At 46.8% G+C, this 23,084-nt stretch overlaps 1 long non-coding RNA gene and 18 other non-coding genes across 19 annotated transcripts; 18 read left to right on the plus strand and 1 right to left on the minus strand.

The window, feature by feature from the left end:
• Position 1: 1 nt before the first annotated feature.
• LOC141305371 (uncharacterized) lies at positions 2 to 1,001 on the minus strand. Its single transcript, XR_012344382.1, has 3 exons — positions 742 to 1,001; positions 377 to 402; positions 2 to 199 (listed from the first exon to the last, which is right to left on the minus strand). It is a non-coding gene; the product is annotated as an uncharacterized lncRNA (long non-coding RNA).
• Positions 1,002 to 1,518: 517 nt separating this feature from the next.
• trnal-uag (transfer RNA leucine (anticodon UAG)) lies at positions 1,519 to 1,600 on the plus strand. Its single transcript has one exon. It is a non-coding gene; the product is annotated as a tRNA-Leu (tRNA).
• Positions 1,601 to 1,753: 153 nt separating this feature from the next.
• On the plus strand, positions 1,754 to 1,835 carry trnal-aag (transfer RNA leucine (anticodon AAG)). Its single transcript has one exon. It is a non-coding gene; the product is annotated as a tRNA-Leu (tRNA).
• A 1,304-nt stretch (positions 1,836 to 3,139) lies between these two features.
• Positions 3,140 to 3,221, plus strand: trnal-uag (transfer RNA leucine (anticodon UAG)). The gene has a single exon. It is a non-coding gene; the product is annotated as a tRNA-Leu (tRNA).
• A 153-nt stretch (positions 3,222 to 3,374) lies between these two features.
• trnal-aag (transfer RNA leucine (anticodon AAG)) lies at positions 3,375 to 3,456 on the plus strand. The gene has a single exon. It is a non-coding gene; the product is annotated as a tRNA-Leu (tRNA).
• A 1,547-nt stretch (positions 3,457 to 5,003) lies between these two features.
• On the plus strand, positions 5,004 to 5,085 carry trnal-uag (transfer RNA leucine (anticodon UAG)). Its single transcript has one exon. It is a non-coding gene; the product is annotated as a tRNA-Leu (tRNA).
• Positions 5,086 to 5,238: 153 nt separating this feature from the next.
• Positions 5,239 to 5,320, plus strand: trnal-aag (transfer RNA leucine (anticodon AAG)). Its single transcript has one exon. It is a non-coding gene; the product is annotated as a tRNA-Leu (tRNA).
• Positions 5,321 to 6,625: 1,305 nt separating this feature from the next.
• trnal-uag (transfer RNA leucine (anticodon UAG)) lies at positions 6,626 to 6,707 on the plus strand. Its single transcript has one exon. It is a non-coding gene; the product is annotated as a tRNA-Leu (tRNA).
• A 153-nt stretch (positions 6,708 to 6,860) lies between these two features.
• Positions 6,861 to 6,942, plus strand: trnal-aag (transfer RNA leucine (anticodon AAG)). Its single transcript has one exon. It is a non-coding gene; the product is annotated as a tRNA-Leu (tRNA).
• A 1,304-nt stretch (positions 6,943 to 8,246) lies between these two features.
• On the plus strand, positions 8,247 to 8,328 carry trnal-uag (transfer RNA leucine (anticodon UAG)). Its single transcript has one exon. It is a non-coding gene; the product is annotated as a tRNA-Leu (tRNA).
• A 153-nt stretch (positions 8,329 to 8,481) lies between these two features.
• trnal-aag (transfer RNA leucine (anticodon AAG)) lies at positions 8,482 to 8,563 on the plus strand. The gene has a single exon. It is a non-coding gene; the product is annotated as a tRNA-Leu (tRNA).
• A 1,308-nt stretch (positions 8,564 to 9,871) lies between these two features.
• Positions 9,872 to 9,953, plus strand: trnal-uag (transfer RNA leucine (anticodon UAG)). Its single transcript has one exon. It is a non-coding gene; the product is annotated as a tRNA-Leu (tRNA).
• Positions 9,954 to 10,106: 153 nt separating this feature from the next.
• trnal-aag (transfer RNA leucine (anticodon AAG)) lies at positions 10,107 to 10,188 on the plus strand. The gene has a single exon. It is a non-coding gene; the product is annotated as a tRNA-Leu (tRNA).
• Positions 10,189 to 18,649: 8,461 nt separating this feature from the next.
• trnal-uag (transfer RNA leucine (anticodon UAG)) lies at positions 18,650 to 18,731 on the plus strand. Its single transcript has one exon. It is a non-coding gene; the product is annotated as a tRNA-Leu (tRNA).
• Positions 18,732 to 18,884: 153 nt separating this feature from the next.
• trnal-aag (transfer RNA leucine (anticodon AAG)) lies at positions 18,885 to 18,966 on the plus strand. The gene has a single exon. It is a non-coding gene; the product is annotated as a tRNA-Leu (tRNA).
• A 1,302-nt stretch (positions 18,967 to 20,268) lies between these two features.
• On the plus strand, positions 20,269 to 20,350 carry trnal-uag (transfer RNA leucine (anticodon UAG)). The gene has a single exon. It is a non-coding gene; the product is annotated as a tRNA-Leu (tRNA).
• Positions 20,351 to 20,503: 153 nt separating this feature from the next.
• On the plus strand, positions 20,504 to 20,585 carry trnal-aag (transfer RNA leucine (anticodon AAG)). The gene has a single exon. It is a non-coding gene; the product is annotated as a tRNA-Leu (tRNA).
• A 1,306-nt stretch (positions 20,586 to 21,891) lies between these two features.
• Positions 21,892 to 21,973, plus strand: trnal-uag (transfer RNA leucine (anticodon UAG)). The gene has a single exon. It is a non-coding gene; the product is annotated as a tRNA-Leu (tRNA).
• A 153-nt stretch (positions 21,974 to 22,126) lies between these two features.
• Positions 22,127 to 22,208, plus strand: trnal-aag (transfer RNA leucine (anticodon AAG)). The gene has a single exon. It is a non-coding gene; the product is annotated as a tRNA-Leu (tRNA).
• Positions 22,209 to 23,084: the final 876 nt, after the last annotated feature.

Here is a 23,084-nt window from a genome sequence, read left to right on the forward strand (position 1 = left end):
ATTAAACCATTTCTACGAAGTAAATATTCAACAGAAACGAGTCAATTACAAGTAAGGAACAGTTATATGTAATACTTGTGTGATTTTAAGCACTAAACTTACCTAAAAGCAGCGACGACGACAACAGCACCGAGAGACGGAGTTTTGTGTCAGGTGTCTTGCTGCCGCCCCGTTTCCATGGCAACCTCTCCAGCGTAAACTTAGATATTCAACATATTAAAATACGTCAAAGTCACGCAGTATTTACAAAAGTAAACATCTAGAATTGAATCATTACATTATTAATCTAGTTTCATTTAATCATTATCCAATCATGAATTTAAAACAGATTTTTAGTTTAAAAAGGAACCGCAACAATAACGTTAGCATGGCTCACCATAGAGACGGAGACTTTCTGGCAGCCTGTAACAGAGTGAAAAACACGACGAAAAACGTTAGTTAGGACAAAGCAGTGTAACACTATTGAAATAAAAACTAAAAACAAACTCTGAACTAAGCTTTTTGCTGCTCAGCGTCTAACGTTAGCTCGTCCCCTCAGAAAAACTACTGGAAACACAGTAATCCGTTAACGTTAGCTTAACAAGTAAAAGTTATTTGGAAATGAGCCCAATTCTCAAGTTGGGCTCAAGGCAAAGTCTTTTTACCTGTACTACAGTGCACCAAGCGCCTTATTAGTTATAAAGTGTCACGGAATTAACAAAATAATATATTTTTTCCAATTTAACTCAAGTGAAAACTTACCTGAAAGCCACGGATGTCGCCGGAGGTGTAGCCATCTTTCTGGTGGGTTGCTAAGAGACGAATAACCGTACAAATTCAAACAGAAAAGTGCGGCATCGGCCTTTTGTCGTGAGCCGACTCAGAGCCGATGTTTGATGAGCTGGCAAAATAGAGCAGTGACTGAATTACACCCGCCTACGCCTGGCCGATCCTTTTTAGATCTAGAGTTTATGAGGCCGACGTTCTGTTCACGGGCCGACGTCGGCCCGACGTATGTGTGCTGTCTGGGTAGATGTGTGTTTGCGTTTGGTGTGAACGTAGCATAAGGCGCTGGATTAAGGCTCCAGTCTCTTTGGGGGCGTGGGTTTGAATCCCACTGCTGCCAAGACAGAGTTTCGGAAGGCTATTGTGCGTACGCAAAAAAAAAAAAAAAAAACGTTCTTTGCCCACATTCCAGAGGCTTTGCAAAGAAGGTCCGGCATCCGACGTTCTCTCTATCTTTGGGGTGGGGGAAGAGGGCAGAAAAGGGCCCACGAAGGCGCACGTTATAGGGTAGCGTGGCCGACTGGTCTGAGGCATTTGATTTAGGCTCCAGTCTCTTCATGGGCGTGGGTTCAAATCCCACCACTGCCAAGACAGAGTTTTGGAAGGCTATTGTGCGTACGCAAAAAAAAAAAAAAAAACGTTCTTTGCCCTCATTCCAGAGGCTTAGCAAAGAAGGTCCGGCAGCCGACGTTCTCTCTATCATTGGGGTGGGGGAAGAGGGCAGAAAAGGGCCCACGAAGATGTACATTCCAGGGTAGCGTGGCCGAGTGGTCTAAGGCGCTGGATTTAGGCTCCAGTCTCTTCGGGGGCGTGGGTTCGAATCACATCGCTGCCAGCAGCCATTGTAATCAAGGCAGGGAGGCCCTCTAACCCGCTTGGGAGCGGGCTTGTTTTACGCAAACAGGATTAGACTGCAGCCGTTCCGCAGAGTCGGTATTAGGGAGGCCGTTTGACCTGTCGTAAAGACCCGTGGAACACAACATGACGAGGTAGCGTGGCCGAGCGGTCTAAGGCGCTGGATTAAGGCTCCAGTCTCTTCGGGGGCGTGGGTTCAAATCCCACCGCTGCCAGGGAAGTCTTTTGGAAAGCTCCTGAGGCTGCGAAGCGACTGGAGAGGTGACGCTGCATGCTCATCCAAACTTAGCCGCTTTCGCATTCTTTGCCATTTAGCAAAGTCAGTGCTGGAAGCTTGTCCCAGCCTCTGCTCCATTTCAACAGAGGGACATCAATAATTTACAATCATAGGAGAGGTGCAATAAATAACAAACAAACAATTCAACGAATTTGAAAATTATATTAATGAAAAACAATGAGTAGTTTACAAGAATGGAGACAGCCAATGTCACTCATGGAAAGTTTTGGGTGAAATAACAGCTGCCTGATCATTTTGATTTTAAATGCAACACAGCTGGCTATCGTTTTCACATAAGCCCCAAAGGCCTTGATTAACGGATTCAGGTGTGCTTGATCAGAGATGGACCTCCACTCCACAGGAAGGGGGCCACCAGAAGTAGAACTGCATACCCCTGTATAAAGGATGCCTTTACGGCGGCGAATTACAAGGCATCAGCTTGTGGCGAAGCGCAACCCAAATACGGCAACGATGATCCCTACACCGCTGTTCTGCTCTCCAGAGCAAATACAGACCGGTGACACTCTCGATAAATGACCGATCAACAACAGACATCTTGTAAAAAGATGGCCGCCAATGGGGTTCGAAACTTTTTGAAACTTTCGCCTCTGACGCACGTGACTCGCGTAAATTTTCGCTTCAAACTTTTGTTTTTATGCGCGTCGATTTCGCTCTTGACGGGCGAATGAACACAAAGTGGTCACGCTTATAAATAGAAGCGGCGGGCGCGAATTTAGATGTGTGTTTGCGTTTGGTGTGAACGTAGCATAAGGCGCTGGATTAAGGCTCCAGTCTCTTTGGGGGCGTGGGTTTGAATCCCACTGCTGCCAAGACAGAGTTTCGGAAGGCTATTGTGCGTACGCAAAAAAAAAAAAAAAAAAACGTTCTTTGCCCACATTCCAGAGGCTTTGCAAAGAAGGTCTGGCATCCGACGTTCTCTCTATCTTTGGGGTGGGGGAAGAGGGCAGAAAAGGGCCCAGGAAGGCGCACGTTCTAGGGTAGCGTGGCCGACTGGTCTGAGGCATTTGATTTAGGCTCCAGTCTCTTCATGGGCGTGGGTTCAAATCCCACCACTGCCAAGACAGAGTTTTGGAAGGCTATTGTGCGTACGCAAAAAAAAAAAAAAACGTTCTTTGCCCTCATTCCAGAGGCTTAGCAAAGAAGGTCCGGCAGCCGACGTTCTCTCTATCATTGGGGTGGGGGAAGAGGGCAGAAAAGGGCCCACGAAGATGTACATTCCAGGGTAGCGTGGCCGAGTGGTCTAAGGCGCTGGATTTAGACTCCAGTCTCTTCGGGGGCGTGGGTTCGAATCCCATCGCTGCCAGCAGCCATTTTAACCAAGGCAGGGAGGCCCTCTAACCCGCTTGGGAGCGGGCTTGTTTTACGCAAACAGGATTAGACTGCAGCCGTTCCGCAGAGTCCGTATTAGGGAGGCCGTTTGACCTGTCGTAAAGACCCGTGGAACACAACATGACGAGGTAGCGTGGCCGAGCGGTCTAAGGCGCTGGATTAAGGCTCCAGTCTCTTCGGGGGAGTGGGTTCAAATCCCACCGCTGCCAGGGAACTCTTTTGGAAAGCTCCTGAGGCTGCGAAGCGACTGGAGAGGTGACGCTGCATGCTCATCCAAACTTAGCCGCTTTCGCATTCTTTGCCATTTAGCAAAGTCAGTGCTGGAAGCTTGTCCCAGCCTCTGCTCCATTCCAACAGAGGGACATCAATAATTTACAATCACAGGAGAGGTGCAATAAATAACAAACAAACAATTCAACGAATTTGAAAATTATATTAATGAAAAACAATGAGTAGTTTACAAGAATGGAGACAGCCAATGTCACTCATGGAAAGTTTTGGGTGAAATAACAGCTGCCTGATCATTTTGATTTTAAATGCAACACAGCTGGCTATCGTTTTCACATAAGCCCCAAAGGCCTTGATTAACGGATTCAGGTGTGCTTGATCAGAGATGGACCTCCACTCCACAGGAAGGGGGCCACCAGAAGTAGGACTGCATACCCCTGTATAAAGGATGCCTTTACGGCGGCGAATTACAAGGCATCAGCTTGTGGCGAAGCACAACCCAAATACGGCAACGATGATCCCTACACCGCTGTTCTGCTCTCCAGAGCAAATACAGACCGGTGAAACTCTCGATAAATGACCGATCAACAACAGACATCTTGTAAAAAGATGGCCGCCAATGGGGTTCGAAACTTTTTGAAACTTTCGCCTCTGACGCACATGACTCGCGTAAATTTTCGCTTCAAACTTTTGTTTTTATGCGCGTCGATTTCGCTCTTGACGGGCGAATGAACACAAAGTGGTCACGCGTATAAATAGAAGCGGCGGGCGCGAATTTAGATGTGTGTTTGCGTTTGGTGTGAACGTAGCATAAGGCGCTGGATTAAGGCTCCAGTCTCTCTGGGGGCGTGGGTTTGAATCCCACTGCTGAAAAAGACAGAGTTTCGGAAGGCTATTGTGCGTACGCAAAAAAAAAAAGAAAAACGTTCTTTGCCCACATTACAGAGGCTTTGCAAAGAAGGTCTGGCATCCGACGTTCTCTCTATCTTTGGGGTGGGGGAAGAGGGCAGAAAAGGGCCCAGGAAGGCGCACGTTCTAGGGTAGCGTGGCCGACTGGTCTGAGGCATTTGATTTAGGCTCCAGTCTCTTCATGGGCGTGGGTTCAAATCCCACCACTGCCAAGACAGAGTTTTGGAAGGCTATTGTGCGTACGCAAAAAAAAAAATTACGTTCTTTGCCCGCACTCCAGAGGCTTTGCAAAGAAGGTTCTGGAGGCCGACGTTCTCTCTATCTTTGGGGTGGGGGAAGAGGGCAGAAAAGGGCCCGCGAAGATGTACTTTCCAGGGTAGCGTGGCCGAGTGGTCTGAGGCATTTGATTTAGGCTCCAGTCTCTTCATGGGCGTGGGTTCAAATCCCACCACTGCCAAGACAGAGTTTTGGAAGGCTATTGTGCGTACGCAAAAAAAAAAAAAAAGTTCTTTGCCCTCATTCCAGAGGCTTAGCAAAGAAGGTCCGGCAGCCGACGTTCTCTCTATCATTGGGGTGGGGGAAGAGGGCAGAAAAGGGCCCACGAAGATGTACATTCCAGGGTAGCGTGGCCGAGTGGTCTAAGGCGCTGTATTTAGGCTCCAGTCTCTTGGGGGGCGTGGGTTCGAATCCCATCGCTGCCAGCAGCCATTGTAATCAAGGCAGGGAGGCCCTCTAACCCGCTTGGGAGCGGGCTTGTTTTACACAAACAGGATTAGACTGCAGCCGTTCCGCAGAGTCGGTATTAGGGAGGCCGTTTGACCTGTCGTAAAGACCCGTGGAACACAACATGACGAGGTAGCGTGGCCGAGCGGTCTAAGGCGCTGGATTAAGGCTCCAGTCTCTTCGGGGGCGTGGGTTCAAATCCCACCGCTGCCAGGGAAGTCTTTTGGAAAGCTCCTGAGGCTGTGAAGCGACTGGAGAGGTGACGCTGCATGCTCATCCAAACTTAGCCGCTTTCGCATTCTTTGCCATTTAGCAAAGTCAGTGCTGGAAGCTTGTCCCAGCCTCTGCTCCATTTCAACAGAGGGACATCAATAATTTACAATCATAGGAGAGGTGCAATAAATAACAAACAAACAATTCAACGAATTTGAAAATTATATTAATGAAAAACAATGAGTAGTTTACAAGAATGGAGACAGCCAATGTCACTCATGGAAAGTTTTGGGTGAAATAACAGCTGCCTGATCATTTTGATTTTAAATGCAACACAGCTGGCTATCGTTTTCACATAAGCCCCAAAGGCCTTGATTAACGGATTCAGGTGTGCTTGATCAGAGATGGACCTCCACTCCACAGGAAGGGGGCCACCAGAAGTAGAACTGCATACCCCTGTATAAAGGATGCCTTTACGGCGGCGAATTACAAGGCTTCAGCTTGTGGCGAAGCGCAACCCAAATACGGCAACGATGATCCCTACACCGCTGTTCTGCTCTCCAGAGCAAATACAGACCGGTGACACTCTCGATAAATGACCGATCAACAACAGACATCTTGTAAAAAGATGGCCGCCAATGGGGTTCGAAACTTTTTGAAACTTTCGCCTCTGACGCACGTGACTCGCGTAAATTTTCGCTTCAAACTTTTGTTTTTATGCGCGTCGATTTCGCTCTTGACGGGCGAATGAACACAAAGTGGTCACGCTTATAAATAGAAGCGGCGGGCGCGAATTTAGATGTGTGTTTGCGTTTGGTGTGAACGTAGCATAAGGCGCTGGATTAAGGCTCCAGTCTCTTTGGGGGCGTGGGTTTGAATCCCACTGCTGCCAAGACAGAGTTTCGGAAGGCCATTGTGCGTACGCAAAAAAAAAAAAAAAAAACGTTCTTTGCCCACATTCCAGAGGCTTTGCAAAGAAGGTCCGGCATCCGACGTTCTCTCTATCTTTGGGGTGGGGGAAGAGGGCAGAAAAGGGCCCACGAAGGCGCACGTTATAGGGTAGCGTGGCCGACTGGTCTGAGGCATTTGATTTAGGCTCCAGTCTCTTCATGGGCGTGGGTTCAAATCCCACCACTGCCAAGACAGAGTTTTGGAAGGCTATTGTGCGTACGCAAAAAAAAAAAAAAAAACGTTCTTTGCCCTCATTCCAGAGGCTTAGCAAAGAAGGTCCGGCAGCCGACGTTCTCTCTATCATTGGGGTGGGGGAAGAGGGCAGAAAAGGGCCCACGAAGATGTACATTCCAGGGTAGCGTGGCCGAGTGGTCTAAGGCGCTGGATTTAGGCTCCAGTCTCTTCGGGGGCGTGGGTTCGAATCCCATCGCTGCCAGCAGCCATTGTAATCAAGGCAGGGAGGCCCTCTAACCCGCTTGGGAGCGGGCTTGTTTTACGCAAACAGGATTAGACTGCAGCCGTTCCGCAGAGTCGGTATTAGGGAGGCCGTTTGACCTGTCGTAAAGACCCGTGGAACACAACATGATGAGGTAGCGTGGCCGAGCGGTCTAAGGCGCTGGATTAAGGCTCCAGTCTCTTCGGGGGCGTGGGTTCAAATCCCACCGCTGCCAGGGAAGTCTTTTGGAAAGCTCCTGAGGCTGCGAAGCGACTGGAGAGGTGACGCTGCATGCTCATCCAAACTTAGCCGCTTTCGCATTCTTTGCCATTTAGCAAAGTCAGTGCTGGAAGCTTGTCCCAGCCTCTGCTCCATTTCAACAGAGGGACATCAATAATTTACAATCATAGGAGAGGTGCAATAAATAACAAACAAACAATTCAACGAATTTGAAAATTATATTAATGAAAAACAATGAGTAGTTTACAAGAATGGAGACAGCCAATGTCACTCATGGAAAGTTTTGGGTGAAATAACAGCTGCCTGATCATTTTGATTTTAAATGCAACACAGCTGGCTATCGTTTTCACATAAGCCCCAAAGGCCTTGATTAACGGATTCAGGTGTGCTTGATCAGAGATGGACCTCCACTCCACAGGAAGGGGGCCACCAGAAGTAGAACTGCATACCCCTGTATAAAGGATGCCTTTACGGCGGCGAATTACAAGGCATCAGCTTGTGGCGAAGCGCAACCCAAATACGGCAACGATGATCCCTACACCGCTGTTCTGCTCTCCAGAGCAAATACAGACCGGTGACACTCTCGATAAATGACCGATCAACAACAGACATCTTGTAAAAAGATGGCCGCCAATGGGGTTCGAAACTTTTTGAAACTTTCGCCTCTGACGCACGTGACTCGCGTAAATTTTCGCTTCAAACTTTTGTTTTTATGCGCGTCGATTTCGCTCTTGACGGGCGAATGAACACAAAGTGGTCACGCTTATAAATAGAAGCGGCGGGCGCGAATTTAGATGTGTGTTTGCGTTTGGTGTGAACGTAGCATAAGGCGCTGGATTAAGGCTCCAGTCTCTTTGGGGGCGTGGGTTTGAATCCCACTGCTGCCAAGACAGAGTTTCGGAAGGCTATTGTGCGTACGCAAAAAAAAAAAAAAAAACGTTCTTTGCCCACATTCCAGAGGCTTTGCAAAGAAGGTCCGGCATCCGACGTTCTCTCTATCTTTGGGGTGGGGGAAGAGGGCAGAAAAGGGCCCACGAAGGCGCACGTTATAGGGTAGCGTGGCCGACTGGTCTGAGGCATTTGATTTAGGCTCCAGTCTCTTCATGGGCGTGGGTTCAAATCCCACCACTGCCAAGACAGAGTTTTGGAAGGCTATTGTGCGTACGCAAAAAAAAAAAAAAAAACGTTCTTTGCCCTCATTCCAGAGGCTTAGCAAAGAAGGTCCGGCAGCCGACGTTCTCTCTATCATTGGGGTGGGGGAAGAGGGCAGAAAAGGGCCCACAAAGACGTATATTCCAGGGTAGCGTGGCCGAGTGGTCTAAGGCGCTGGATTTAGGCTCCAGTCTCTTCGGGGGCGTGGGTTCGAATCCCATCGCTGCCAGCAGCCATTGTAATCAAGGCAGGGAGGCCCTCTAACCCGCTTGGGAGCGGGCTTGTTTTACGCAAACAGGATTAGACTGCAGCCGTTCCGCAGAGTCGGTATTAGGGAGGCCGTTTGACCTGTCGTAAAGACCCGTGGAACACAACATGACGAGGTAGCGTGGCCGAGCGGTCTAAGGCGCTGGATTAAGGCTCCAGTCTCTTCGGGGGCGTGGGTTCGAATCCCACCGCTGCCAGGGAAGTCTTTTGGAAAGCTCCTGAGGCTGCGAAGCGACTGGAGAGGTGACGCTGCATGCTCATCCAAACTTAGCCGCTTTCGCATTCTTTGCCATTTAGCAAAGTCAGTGCTGGAAGCTTGTCCCAGCCTCTGCTCCATTTCAACAGAGGGACATCAATAATTTACAATCATAGGAGAGGTGCAATAAATAACAAACAAACAATTCAACGAATTTGAAAATTATATTAATGAAAAACAATGAGTAGTTTACAAGAATGGAGACAGCCAATGTCACTCATGGAAAGTTTTGGGTGAAATAACAGCTGCCTGATCATTTTGATTTTAAATGCAACACAGCTGGCTATCGTTTTCACATAAGCCCCAAAGGCCTTGATTAACGGATTCAGGTGTGCTTGATCAGAGATGGACCTCCACTCCACAGGAAGGGGGCCACCAGAAGTAGAACTGCATACCCCTGTATAAAGGATGCCTTTACGGCGGCGAATTACAAGGCATCAGCTTGTGGCGAAGCGCAACCCAAATACGGCAACGATGATCCCTACACCGCTGTTCTGCTCTCCAGAGCAAATACAGACCGGTGACACTCTCGATAAATGACCGATCAACAACAGACATCTTGTAAAAAGATGGCCGCCAATGGGGTTCGAAACTTTTTGAAACTTTCGCCTCTGACGCACGTGACTCGCGTAAATTTTCGCTTCAAACTTTTGTTTTTATGCGCGTCGATTTCGCTCTTGACGGGCGAATGAACACAAAGTGGTCACGCTTATAAATAGAAGCGGCGGGCGCGAATTTAGATGTGTGTTTGCGTTTGGTGTGAACGTAGCATAAGGCGCTGGATTAAGGCTCCAGTCTCTTTGGGGGCGTGGGTTTGAATCCCACTGCTGCCAAGACAGAGTTTCGGAAGGCTATTGTGCGTACGCAAAAAAAAAAAAAAAAAAACGTTCTTTGCCCACATTCCAGAGGCTTTGCAAAGAAGGTCCGGCATCCGACGTTCTCTCTATCTTTGGGGTGGGGGAAGAGGGCAGAAAAGGGCCCACGAAGGCGCACGTTATAGGGTAGCGTGGCCGACTGGTCTGAGGCATTTGATTTAGGCTCCAGTCTCTTCATGGGCGTGGGTTCAAATCCCACCACTGCCAAGACAGAGTTTTGGAAGGCTATTGTGCGTACGCAAAAAAAAAAAAAAAAAAACGTTCTTTGCCCTCATTCCAGAGGCTTAGCAAAGAAGGTCCGGCAGCCGACGTTCTCTCTATCATTGGGGTGGGGGAAGAGGGCAGAAAAGGGCCCACGAAGATGTACATTCCAGGGTAGCGTGGCCGAGTGGTCTAAGGCGCTGGATTTAGGCTCCAGTCTCTTCGGGGGCGTGGGTTCGAATCCCATCGCTGCCAGCAGCCATTGTAACCAAGGCAGGGAGGCCCTCTAACCCGCTTGGGAGCGGGCTTGTTTTACGCAAACAGGATTAGACTGCAGCCGTTCCGCAGAGTCGGTATTAGGGAGGCCGTTTGACCTGTCGTAAAGACCCGTGGAACACAACATGACGAGGTAGCGTGGCCGAGCAGTCTAAGGCGCTGGATTAAGGCTCCAGTCTCTTCGGGGGCGTGGGTTCAAATCCCACCGCTGCCAGGGAAGTCTTTTGGAAAGCTCCTGAGGCTGCGAAGCGACTGGAGAGGTGACGCTGCATGCTCATCCAAACTTAGCCGCTTTCGCATTCTTTGCCATTTAGCAAAGTCAGTGCTGGAAGCTTGTCCCAGCCTCTGCTCCATTCCAACAGAGGGACATCAATAATTTACAATCATAGGAGAGGTGCAATAAATAACAAACAAACAATTCAACGAATTTGAAAATTATATTAATGAAAAACAATGAGTAGTTTATGTTGAATATGTGTTGTTATAATATCCAAAGTTCTTTAAAACTGTAGAAACTTGGTGGTGTGTCTGATTAAAACACTGAAAGATACCAGTCCTTTGCTCTCTTTTATTCCACTGAAGTGAAGAATCATAAATCTTTAACAATTAACATGACACGTAGTTCACATGGAGCAGGACTACCATGATGGACATGATGACAGGATGCACAGGATACACAACAGGATGGTTTTAAGTCACTACAAACAATATAAAAAGAGAATCAAACTCATACAAACAACTCATCAATAAACATCAATATTGTACTCAATTCAAACAAGGATTGAATATCCAAACAATTCAAATAAACAAATTCAAACTATACAATGAGCAAACAAACTTACTTAACACATCCTAAGGAAAGGACTCAAAGGACATGGTTGGGTGCCCATTCAAACACCCACACCTCACCAAGGCAGAAAAGGGACAAAGGAAGGAAGTGAGGTCTATTTATAGAACTCAACCAGGGGGATTATGGGTAATGTAGTGCACCAGATATGGGTTCACCCTAATCGTAGTTTACTAGGAATTGTGGGTAATGTAGTACAAATAAAAGTAAGGGAAAAATAAGAAAAAAAAACACAACAACAAATGAGTCAAATTCACAACAGCCGCCCCCAAATACAGTCATGTATTTGCTATTCATCAATTTGAGGTAACAGAATCAATTTAGCAACCGGACGTACGCAAGTTTTCCCATTAATAGAAATCTCGGCTACTCTGACCCGTCTATCCTGACTAGGTAAAAGACGCACTACCCTACCAATGGGCCATGATGCTCTTGGAAGCTGGGAATCAATAACTAACACAACAGCAGAATCATTTAGATTAGGATTTTCTCTATTCCATTTTTGACGGAGCTGCTGATCTGGTAAATAATGACGAATAAAGGCCGTCCAAAACTGGTCAACAAGGACCTGGCTATGGCGCCAAGATCTGCGGCCAAGGAGCTCAGTGTTGGCATAAATAACCTGGGGTAGAGAAGAATCCCGCCGCCCCATTAGGAGGAGATTTGGGGTGATGGGATCAAGATCTGCAATATTGGAGGAGGCGTAACCAAGTGGCTTCGAATTTAACACTCCTTCAACTTCTGTCAGAACTGTCCGTAGGATTTCTTCTGATACTCTTTGGCTGCCAAGTACCACACGTAGAGCTGTTTTAACGGAACGAACCTCTCGTTCCCATGAGCCTCCGAAATGAGGTGCTTGGGGTGGATTAAATTTGAATTTGATCTGCTGATTTTCCAATTTAACTTGTAACTCAGTGGTAAGGTTCTGGAAAGCTTCTTTCAATTCTCTCGCAGCTCCACGGAAATTACTTCCTTGGTCACAAAGAATCTCATATGGCTGACCTCTCCTGGATATAAAACGGCGCAGGGCCATTAGAAAGCTGTCCACGTCTAAACTGGTTAACAAATCGAGATGCAGACATCGAGTAGTCTGGCACTTAAACAGAATGCCCCATCTCTTTTCTGTTCTACGACCAGTCTTGACATGGAAAGGGCCAAAACAGTCCATCCCGGTTGACCAAAAAGGAGGTTTGAACAACCGGAGCTTAGAGAGTGGAAGATCTGACATTTTAGGGATTGATGGCTTTGCTTTCCACTTTCTACATTCCAAGCAAGCCAACTGATGTTTTTTTATCGCTTGTCTTCCTCTAATTATCCAATAATTACGTCGAAGTTCTGAGAAAACTCTCTCTGGACCAGGATGGAAAAGTTTCTCGTCACAGTCTTTGATGATTAAACTAGATAGTGGATGTTTAGAGTCAAGAATGACTGGATGAACCATTCCAGGTTCCATATCCTCTACTTGTCTGAGCCTGCCACCCACTACAATAAGTCCCGTTTCTTCTCTGAATTCAGGGGAAAGTGTAAGGAGACGACTTTGAGATTCAATGGACATTCCTCTCTTTAGAGACTGGTACTCAGAAGGGAAACTTTGTTGCTGGGCTTGTCTTAAAAGAAGGGTTTGAACAACTGAGGGTTCACAAGAATCAGGACTATGTTGTCGCATTAACTCAGTTGTGGCAGACTTTAACTCTGACCATGACTGGAAACAGGAAGGGTCTGGAAGTACAAAATCATCTAATAGTGTTAATCCACAAAAAAGTGGTTTTCGGAGCTCAGGGTCAGGATTAGCAGATCGGGACACTAGATTTTGAGGCCACTGATGTGAAGGAAATTTTAAAAATGATGGACCTTGTCGCCATCTATGATCAGGTTTGGCCAGCTCAACAAGCGTTTTGCCTCTAGTGATGTCATCTGCTGGATTCTGTGCAGAAGGAATATATCTCCAAAAAGAGAGATCAGTGAGTTCCAAGATTTCGGTAACTCGATTGGCTACGAAAACTTTGTAACGGCAGGAAGAGGAATGCAGCCAAGACAAAACAGTTGTTGAATCTGACCATAAGACTGTATTTGTCAAGGAAAGAGTCAGTTCCTTTTGCAAAAGTTTTGAAAGCTGTGCACCTGTTAAAGCAGCGCAAAGTTCGAGGCGAGGGATGGAAATTTGCCTTTTTGGGGCAACTCGAGATCTTGCCATGATGAAGGAAGTATGTACCATGCCCTTGTCAGTTTCCATACGCAGATAGGCTACTGACCCATATGCGTTCTCCGAAGCGTCGCAAAAAATATGCAACTCTCTAGACAGAATTTGCTCGGGAGGTAAATTTAAGTAACAGCGGGGAAGCTGCATCAATGGCAAGTCAGGTAGCTCAGTTTCCCAAGCCTTCCAGGCCTGTTGGATAGGACTTGGCACAAGGGGGTCGTCCCAACCCCGTGACTTCATCCAGCATTGCTGTACAATGACCTTAGCTCGCGTTGTAAAGGGGGTAATATAACCCAAGGGGTCATATTGACTAGCGAGAACTTTATAGATATTGCGCATTGTTGTTACATTGTACTCCACAGTTCGAGATCGATACCCCAATGAATCGGAGGGACAGTGCCAACTCAGACCCAAAGCTCCTTCCTTTGGATCCAAATGATCTTGACTGATCCAAAGTTCAGCACTCTCAGACCTGGCTTCAGGAGGAAGATGTCTCACAACATCAGGCTGGTTACTTGCCCACTGTCTAATTTCAAATCCCCCACTCATCAGTAAGGAACGTGTGCGGTCAAGGTGCTTCTTTGCGACTTGTGCATGTGGGAAACTCTCCAAACAGTTATCTACATAGAACGATTGAAGTACAGAATTCACTACATCTTCATATCCTTCTTGGTGGTCACATACATGCCTCTGTAAGGCATAGGTTGCGCAACATGGACTACATACTGTGCCGAATGGCAAAACTTGCCATTCGTAGATATCAGGTGAGTTTGATCTCTGCATGTTGCGCCACAAGAAACGTAAGAGGGGACGATCTTCTGGTAGTAGCCTAATTTGGTGAAACATAGATTTTATGTCTCCACTAATGGCTACGGGATACTGGCGGAATCGAAGTAATACACCAAGCAAGGAGGGGCCTAATTGTGGACCAGGCAGAAGTTGGTTGTTCAGTGACGTACCTTTACATTGATAGGAACAATTGAAAACTATTCGTGGTTTCCCATTATGCTCTACAAGATGATGAGGGATATACCATGATTCTTTCGATGAGTCATGAGGAAGTTCTACCTTGGAAATATAACCAGACTTCTCCAACTTGGCAATTTCTTGATCATAGACAGCAGCAGATTCAGGATTTCTTTGTAGGCGGCGCTCAATACTTCTGAGGGAGGACATAACTGAATTTGGTGAGGCTCGTAACTGAACAGCAGAAGCAGCATGCAACAAAGGAGTGGCATATCTTTGCACACCATCAATGTCCACTCTTTTGGTCTTAGAGGCTAACAAATCCAAAGCTTCTTGGTCCTGCTTGGATCTAGTAATGACCTTTTCATTCCTGAACGGAAGGATATCCAGTTGCCATAGTTTCTCTACATCATGACGAAGATCCTCAAGTGGATTGAGGCTGGTGAAAAGACATTGCATCTCATTAGTGTTGGGAATTGGAGTTGGGCCTTGCAGTACCCAACCCAACTGGGTCTGGATTGCAGCTGGAGATTTAGGAGGTCCGAAATACACCTGGTCAATTGGATTTATCAGGTGTGGATAGTCTGCCCCAATAAGGATAAGTGGTTGAACTTTAGAGAATTCTGGAAGTGGTAAATCTTGAAGATGTCTGAAACGTCTCTTTAAAGTCTCAACAGGATATGTCTGTTCTGCCAATCCCAATCTGGCAGCAGAAAAGGCATTGGAAATGGTATACTTCCTTTCTGGTTTGGCAGTTGAGGATATTTCAAAGGTTACAGAGGAGCCTTCAAGTGCAATAGTATCTTGGCGTACAGTCCTAACAATTAGGGACTCTGCTTTCCCCTTGAGGCCTAAATAATCAGACGCTTGAGATAGCAACATGGTACGTTCTGATCCATCATCAAGGATGGCATACGTTTGGAGGAATCGACCTTCATGATGGAGAAGTACTTCAACAACTTTCAGGAGCACCTTTCCGGAACCTCCAAGTCGACTAAGATAGAACGTACCATTATCCTGATCACGACTATTAACTCCATGAAGGATACCAAGATGTCGGCCATTGCACTCTGGACAGGGTTTTTTCAAGTCACAGTCAACAGCTAGATGGTTGAGCCCACATCTCCAACATTTTTTGTTTTCTCTAATCCAATCACCCTTTTTGTTGTCTTCTAGAGATCTAAAGGAAGGACACAGGCCAATGAAATGCTGTCTACTGGAACAATATGCACATGAATACTTGGAACACTGCTCTGGATTTCTCGGGTTCTGGGGTTGCTTATTACTGGATCTTGATGCAACATAATTACCATTAGCTCCATACAAGACTGTCCGAGTGTTCGAGTGAGTCTTTGCTTGAGGTTTATTTAGGAATGGTTTTGGGAAGTCACTAACTTGATCAGCCATTGCTTGACATTCAGCTTCTTCTTGGAGCCAGACAGAAAAGTTAACCAAGTTGTAATTTTGACCATTTACGCTAGCACGAGCATAACGGGCAAAGTTGGTCACATATTCTGTAGGCAATTTACTAAGCAGTTGTTGTACATGAGAGGCACAGGTTAGTTCCGATTTAGCTTGATCTTGGCCCAAAGATTGGAGCATGCCAACCAAAGCTCGAACCTTCAGTGCGAAACTACTAAACGCTCTGCTGTCACCTGGTCTCACCTTAGGAAGAGCTAGAATGGCTTTGATTTCTCTCAAAACTAGCTGATGGGGTTGCCCATATTTCTGTTGAAGTGCAAAAAGAGCCATACTGTATGGTCTAGGATCATTAGCATAAGCTAGAGCTAAATTGCGAGCAAGAGGAAATTTTAAATGATCCAACAAGATATGGTATTTGTAATGTTCTGACTCATAAGGTGACAACAGGTTTGTCAGAGCTAACTGCAACATTGCAAATTCTTGAGGATCATCATTCACCAGAAAAGGAAAGGAAGGTCCCTGCACACGAGAAATAGGATAGGAAATGGCTTGTTGTGAAGCATATGGCTGGGAGTATGGATGAGAATGAAAATATGGAATTCCAGATGCCTGGGTAGTGGAAACAATCGGTTGGACAAATGGAGGATGTTGTTGTACAACAAGATTCCCTGAGTAACCTACAGAATGTGGCTGCATATAGTAACCTACATTAGCTGAGGATACATGAGGAGTCGGTTGAGGCTGAGAGGGTAACTGTTCTGGTCTGATCTGTGAAGGCAACTGAGTATTAACCAAAGAGGAGAAGGAATTACTTGGTAAATAACCGCCTGCCTGTGTTAAACCAGCTGGTTGTACAAACACTTGCGGTGCTTGGATTTGAGGGGAATTAACAGGGTCAGCAACTACTGGAACTACAGGAGATTGGGTCATAATACCTGCTTGTAGTTGTAATGTGTCAGATGTATGTATATGTTGAGGTGGACTACGTAACAATGAAGAAGGTGGAAGGGGCAGAGAACTAGGCCTACACAATGGAAGTGGTGATGGAGCAGCCGATGAATTACCTTGCTTACATGTAGATTTCTGTTCAGCTTTCTTAATACATGCACACAATTCTTGAACAATAGGTGGTTTATCAACAGCATTATCATCATCAGAAGCATTGTCATCATCATCAAACGACTCAGATAAATCAGAATGTTTGGAAGAAACTACTAACCGTGACATTCTAGACATAATCTCTCCAAGCATACTCTTAAGTCCAAGTATTTCTTGTTTAACATCCATATCGAGCAAGTCAGGCTGATACTGTTCATCTTGAGCAGATGAGCAAGTGGCAGGTCCCAAAGAACATGAATTTTCATTGTCTGTTTGTTGACTGTCACCTACAACTAATGTTGGTGAGGAAGGAGGTGGAGGATAAGCATGTTCTCGTACCATACAGTCTGGAAAACGGGCAGGAGGTCTTCTCATTCTTACACTACGCCGGGCTGCAGGTCTTGTATAATTCATCCCACCAAATTTCTACTTCCGGCTCGAAGGACCATATGTTGAATATGTGTTGTTATAATATCCAAAGTTCTTTAAAACTGTAGAAACTTGGTGGTGTGTCTGATTAAAACACTGAAAGATACCAGTCCTTTGCTCTCTTTTATTCCACTGAAGTGAAGAATCATAAATCTTTAACAATTAACATGACACGTAGTTCACATGGAGCAGGACTACCATGATGGACATGATGACAGGATGCACAGGATACACAACAGGATGGTTTTAAGTCACTACAAACAATATAAAAAGAGAATCAAACTCATACAAACAACTCATCAATAAACATCAATATTGTACTCAATTCAAACAAGGATTGAATATCCAAACAATTCAAATAAACAAATTCAAACTATACAATGAGCAAACAAACTTACTTAACACATCCTAAGGAAAGGACTCAAAGGACATGGTTGGGTGCCCATTCAAACACCCACACCTCACCAAGGCAGAAAAGGGACAAAGGAAGGAAGTGAGGTCTATTTATAGACCTCAACCAGGGGGATTATGGGTAATGTAGTGCACCAGATATGGGTTCACCCTAATCGTAGTTTACTAGGAATTGTGGGTAATGTAGTACAAATAAAAGTAAGGGAAAAATAAGAAAAAAAAACACAACAACAAATGAGTCAAATTCACAACAGTTTACAAGAATGGAGACAGCCAATGTCACTCATGGAAAGTTTTGGGTGAAATAACAGCTGCCTGATCATTTTGATTTTAAATGCAACACAGCTGGCTATCGTTTTCACATAAGCCCCAAAGGCCTTGATTAACGGATTCAGGTGTGCTTGATCAGAGATGGACCTCCACTCCACAGGAAGGGGGCCACCAGAAGTAGGACTGCATACCCCTGTATAAAGGATGCCTTTACGGCGGCGAATTACAAGGCATCAGCTTGTGGCGAAGCGCAACCCAAATACGGCAACGATGATCCCTACACCGCTGTTCTGCTCTCCAGAGCAAATACAGACCGGTGACACTCTCGATAAATGACCGATCAACAACAGACATCTTCTAAAAAGATGGCCGCCAACGGGGTTCGAAACTTTTTGAAACTTTCGCCTCTGACGCACGTGACTCGCGTAAATTTTCGCTTCAAACTTTTGTTTTTATGCGCGTCGATTTCGCTCTTGACAGGCGAATGAACACAAAGTGGTCACGCGTATAAATAGGAGCGGTGGGCGCGAATTTAGATGTGTGTTTGCGTTTGGTGTGAACGTAGCATAAGGCGCTGGATTAAGGCTCCAGTCTCTTTGGGTTTGAATCCCACTGCTGCCAAGACAGAATTTTGGAAGGCTATTGTGCATACGCAAGAAAAAAAATTACGTTCTTTGCCCGCACTCCAGAGGCTTTGCAAAGAAGGTTCTGGAGGCCGACGTTCTCTCTATCATTGGGGTGGGGGAAGAGGGCAGAAAAGGGCCCGCGAAGATGTACATTCCAGGGTAGCGTGGCCGACTGGTCTGAGGCATTTGATTTAGGCTCCAGTCTCTTCATGGGCGTGGGTTCAAATCCCACCACTGCCAAGACAGAGTTTTGGAAGGCTATTGTGCGTACGCAAAAAAAAAAAAAAAAAACGTTCTTTGCCCTCATTCCAGAGGCTTAGCAAAGAAGGTCCGGCAGCCGACGTTCTCTCTATCATTGGGGTGGGGGAAGAGGGCAGAAAAGGGCCCACGAAGATGTACATTCCAGGGTAGCGTGGCCGAGTGGTCTAAGGCGCTGGATTTAGGCTCCAGTCTCTTCGGGGGCGTGGGTTCGAATCCCATCGCTGCCAGCAGCCATTGTAATCAAGGCAGGGAGGCCCTCTAACCCGCTTGGGAGCGGGCTTGTTTTACGCAAACAGGATTAGACTGCAGCCGTTCCGCAGAGTCGGTATTAGGGAGGCCGTTTGACCTGTCGTAAAGACCCGTGGAACACAACATGACGAGGTAGCGTGGCCGAGCGGTCTAAGGCGCTGGATTAAGGCTCCAGTCTCTTCGGGGGCGTGGGTTCAAATCCCACCGCTGCCAGGGAAGTCTTTTGGAAAGCTCCTGAGGCTGCGAAGCGACTGGAGAGGTGACGCTGCATGCTCATCCAAACTTAGGCGCTTTCGCATTCTTTGCCATTTAGCAAAGTCAGTGCTGGAAGCTTGTCCCAGCCTCTGCTCCATTCCAACAGAGGGACATCAATAATTTACAATCATAGGAGAGGTGCAATAAATAACAAACAAACAATTCAACGAATTTGAAAATTATATTAATGAAAAACAATGAGTAGTTTACAAGAATGGAGACAGCCAATGTCACTCATGGAAAGTTTTGGGTGAAATAACAGCTGCCTGATCATTTTGATTTTAAATGCAACACAGCTGGCTATCGTTTTCACATAAGCCCCAAAGGCCTTGATTAACGGATTCAGGTGTGCTTGATCAGAGATGGACCTCCACTCCACAGGAAGGGGGCCACCAGAAGTAGGACTGCATACCCCTGTATAAAGGATGCCTTTACGGCGGCGAATTACAAGGCATCAGCTTGTGGCGAAGCACAACCCAAATACGGCAACGATGATCCCTACACCGCTGTTCTGCTCTCCAGAGCAAATACAGACCGGTGAAACTCTCGATAAATGACCGATCAACAACAGACATCTTGTAAAAAGATGGCCGCCAATGGGGTTCGAAACTTTTTGAAACTTTCGCCTCTGACGCACATGACTCGCGTAAATTTTCGCTTCAAACTTTTGTTTTTATGCGCGTCGATTTCGCTCTTGACGGGCGAATGAACACAAAGTGGTCACGCGTATAAATAGAAGCGGCGGGCGCGAATTTAGATGTGTGTTTGCGTTTGGTGTGAACGTAGCATAAGGCGCTGGATTAAGGCTCCAGTCTCTCTGGGGGCGTGGGTTTGAATCCCACTGCTGAAAAAGACAGAGTTTCGGAAGGCTATTGTGCGTACGCAAAAAAAAAAGAAAAACGTTCTTTGCCCACATTCCAGAGGCTTTGCAAAGAAGGTCTGGCATCCGACGTTCTCTCTATCTTTGGGGTGGGGGAAGAGGGCAGAAAAGGGCCCAGGAAGGCGCACGTTCTAGGGTAGCGTGGCCGACTGGTCTGAGGCATTTGATTTAGGCTCCAGTCTCTTCATGGGCGTGGGTTCAAATCCCACCACTGCCAAGACAGAGTTTTGGAAGGCTATTGTGCGTACGCAAAAAAAAAAAAAAACGTTCTTTGCCCTCATTCCAGAGGCTTAGCAAAGAAGGTCCGGCAGCCGACGTTCTCTCTATCATTGGGGTGGGGGAAGAGGGCAGAAAAGGGCCCACGAAGATGTACATTCCAGGGTAGCGTGGCCGAGTGGTCTAAGGCGCTGGATTTAGGCTCCAGTCTCTTCGGGGGCGTGGGTTCGAATCCCATCGCTGCCAGCAGCCATTGTAATCAAGGCAGGGAGGCCCTCTAACCCGCTTGGGAGCAGGCTTGTTTTACGCAAACAGGATTAGACTGCAGCCGTTCTGCAGAGTCGGTATTAGGGAGGCCGTTTGACCTGTCGTAAAGACCCGTGGAACACAACATGACGAGGTAGCGTGGCCGAGCGGTCTAAGGCGCTGGATTAAGGCTCCAGTCTCTTCGGGGGCGTGGGTTCAAATCCCACCGCTGCCAGGGAAGTCTTTTGGAAAGCTCCTGAGGCTGCGAAGCGACTGGAGAGGTGACGCTGCATGCTCATCCAAACTTAGCCGCTTTCGCATTCTTTGCCATTTAGCAAAGTCAGTGCTGGAAGCTTGTCCCAGCCTCTGCTCCATTTCAACAGAGGGACATCAATAATTTACAATCATAGGAGAGGTACAATAAATAACAAACAAACAATTCAACGAATTTGAAAATTATATTAATGAAAAACAATGAGTAGTTTACAAGAATGGAGACAGCCAATGTCACTCATGGAAAGTTTTGGGTGAAATAACAGCTGCCTGATCATTTTGATTTTAAATGCAACACAGCTGGCTATCGTTTTCACATGAGCCCCAAAGGCCTTGATTAACGGATTCAGGTGTGCTTGATCAGAGATGGACCTCCACTCCACAGGAAGGGGGCCACCAGAAGTAGAACTGCATACCCCTGTATAAAGGATGCCTTTACGGCGGCGAATTACAAGGCATCAGCTTGTGGCGAAGCGCAACCCAAATACGGCAACGATGATCCCTACACCGCTGTTCTGCTCTCCAGAGCAAATACAGACCGGTGACACTCTCGATAAATGACCGATCAACAACAGACATCTTGTAAAAAGATGGCCGCCAATGGGGTTCGAAACTTTTTGAAACTTTCGCCTCTGACGCACGTGACTCGCGTAAATTTTCGCTTCAAACTTTTGTTTTTATGCGCGTCGATTTCGCTCTTGACGGGCGAATGAACACAAAGTGGTCACGCTTATAAATAGAAGCGGCGGGCGCGAATTTAGATGTGTGTTTGCGTTTGGTGTGAACGTAGCATAAGGCGCTGGATTAAGGCTCCAGTCTCTTTGGGGGCGTGGGTTTGAATCCCACTGCTGCCAAGACAGAGTTTCGGAAGGCTATTGTGCGTACGCAAAAAAAAAAAAAAAAAACGTTCTTTGCCCACATTCCAGAGGCTTTGCAAAGAAGGTCCGGCATCCGACGTTCTCTCTATCTTTGGGGTGGGGGAAGAGGGCAGAAAAGGGCCCACGAAGGCGCACGTTATAGGGTAGCGTGGCCGACTGGTCTGAGGCATTTGATTTAGGCTCCAGTCTCTTCATGGGCGTGGGTTCAAATCCCACCACTGCCAAGACAGAGTTTTGGAAGGCTATTGTGCGTACGCAAAAAAAAAAAAAAAAAACGTTCTTTGCCCTCATTCCAGAGGCTTAGCAAAGAAGGTCCGGCAGCCGACGTTCTCTCTATCATTGGGGTGGGGGAAGAGGGCAGAAAAGGGCCCACGAAGATGTACATTCCAGGGTAGCGTGGCCGAGTGGTCTAAGTCGCTGGATTTAGGCTCCAGTCTCTTCGGGGGCGTGGGTTCGAATCCCATCGCTGCCAGCAGCCATTGTAATCAAAGCAGGGAGGCCCTCTAACCCGCTTGGGAGCGGGCTTGTTTTACGCAAACAGGATTAGACTGCAGCCGTTCCGCAGAGTCCGTATTAGGGAGGCCGTTTGACCTGTCGTAAAGACCCGTGGAACACAACATGACGAGGTAGCGTGGCCGAGCGGTCTAAGGCGCTGGATTAAGGCTCCAGTCTCTTCGGGGGAGTGGGTTCAAATCCCACCGCTGCCAGGGAAGTCTTTTGGAAAGCTCCTGAGGCTGCGAAGCGACTGGAGAGGTGACGCTGCATGCTCATCCAAACTTAGGCGCTTTCGCATTCTTTGCCATTTAGCAAAGTCAGTGCTGGAAGCTTGTCCCAGCCTCTGCTCCATTCCAACAGAGGGACATCAATAATTTACAATCATAGGAGAGGTGCAATAAATAACAAACAAACAATTCAACGAATTTGAAAATTATATTAATGAAAAACAATGAGTAGTTTACAAGAATGGAGACAGCCAATGTCACTCATGGAAAGTTTTGGGTGAAATAACAGCTGCCTGATCATTTTGATTTTAAATGCAACACAGCTGGCTATCGTTTTCACATAAGCCCCAAAGGCCTTGATTAACGGATTCAGGTGTGCTTGATCAGAGATGGACCTCCACTCCACAGGAAGGGGGCCACCAGAAGTAGGACTGCATACCCCTGTATAAAGGATGCCTTTACGGCGGCGAATTACAAGGCATCAGCTTGTGGCGAAGCACAACCCAAATACGGCAACGATGATCCCTACACCGCTGTTCTGCTCTCCAGAGCAAATACAGACCGGTGAAACTCTCGATAAATGACCGATCAACAACAGACATCTTGTAAAAAGATGGCCGCCAATGGGGTTCGAAACTTTTTGAAACTTTCGCCTCTGACGCACATGACTCGCGTAAATTTTCGCTTCAAACTTTTGTTTTTATGCGCGTCGATTTCGCTCTTGACGGGCGAATGAACACAAAGTGGTCACGCGTATAAATAGAAGCGGCGGGCGCGAATTTAGATGTGTGTTTGCGTTTGGTGTGAACGTAGCATAAGGCGCTGGATTAAGGCTCCAGTCTCTCTGGGGGCGTGGGTTTG

Source organism: Garra rufa, unplaced genomic scaffold (genome assembly GCF_049309525.1).
Source record: "Garra rufa unplaced genomic scaffold, GarRuf1.0 hap1_unplaced_002, whole genome shotgun sequence".
Lineage (NCBI taxonomy): Eukaryota > Metazoa > Chordata > Actinopteri > Cypriniformes > Cyprinidae > Garra > Garra rufa.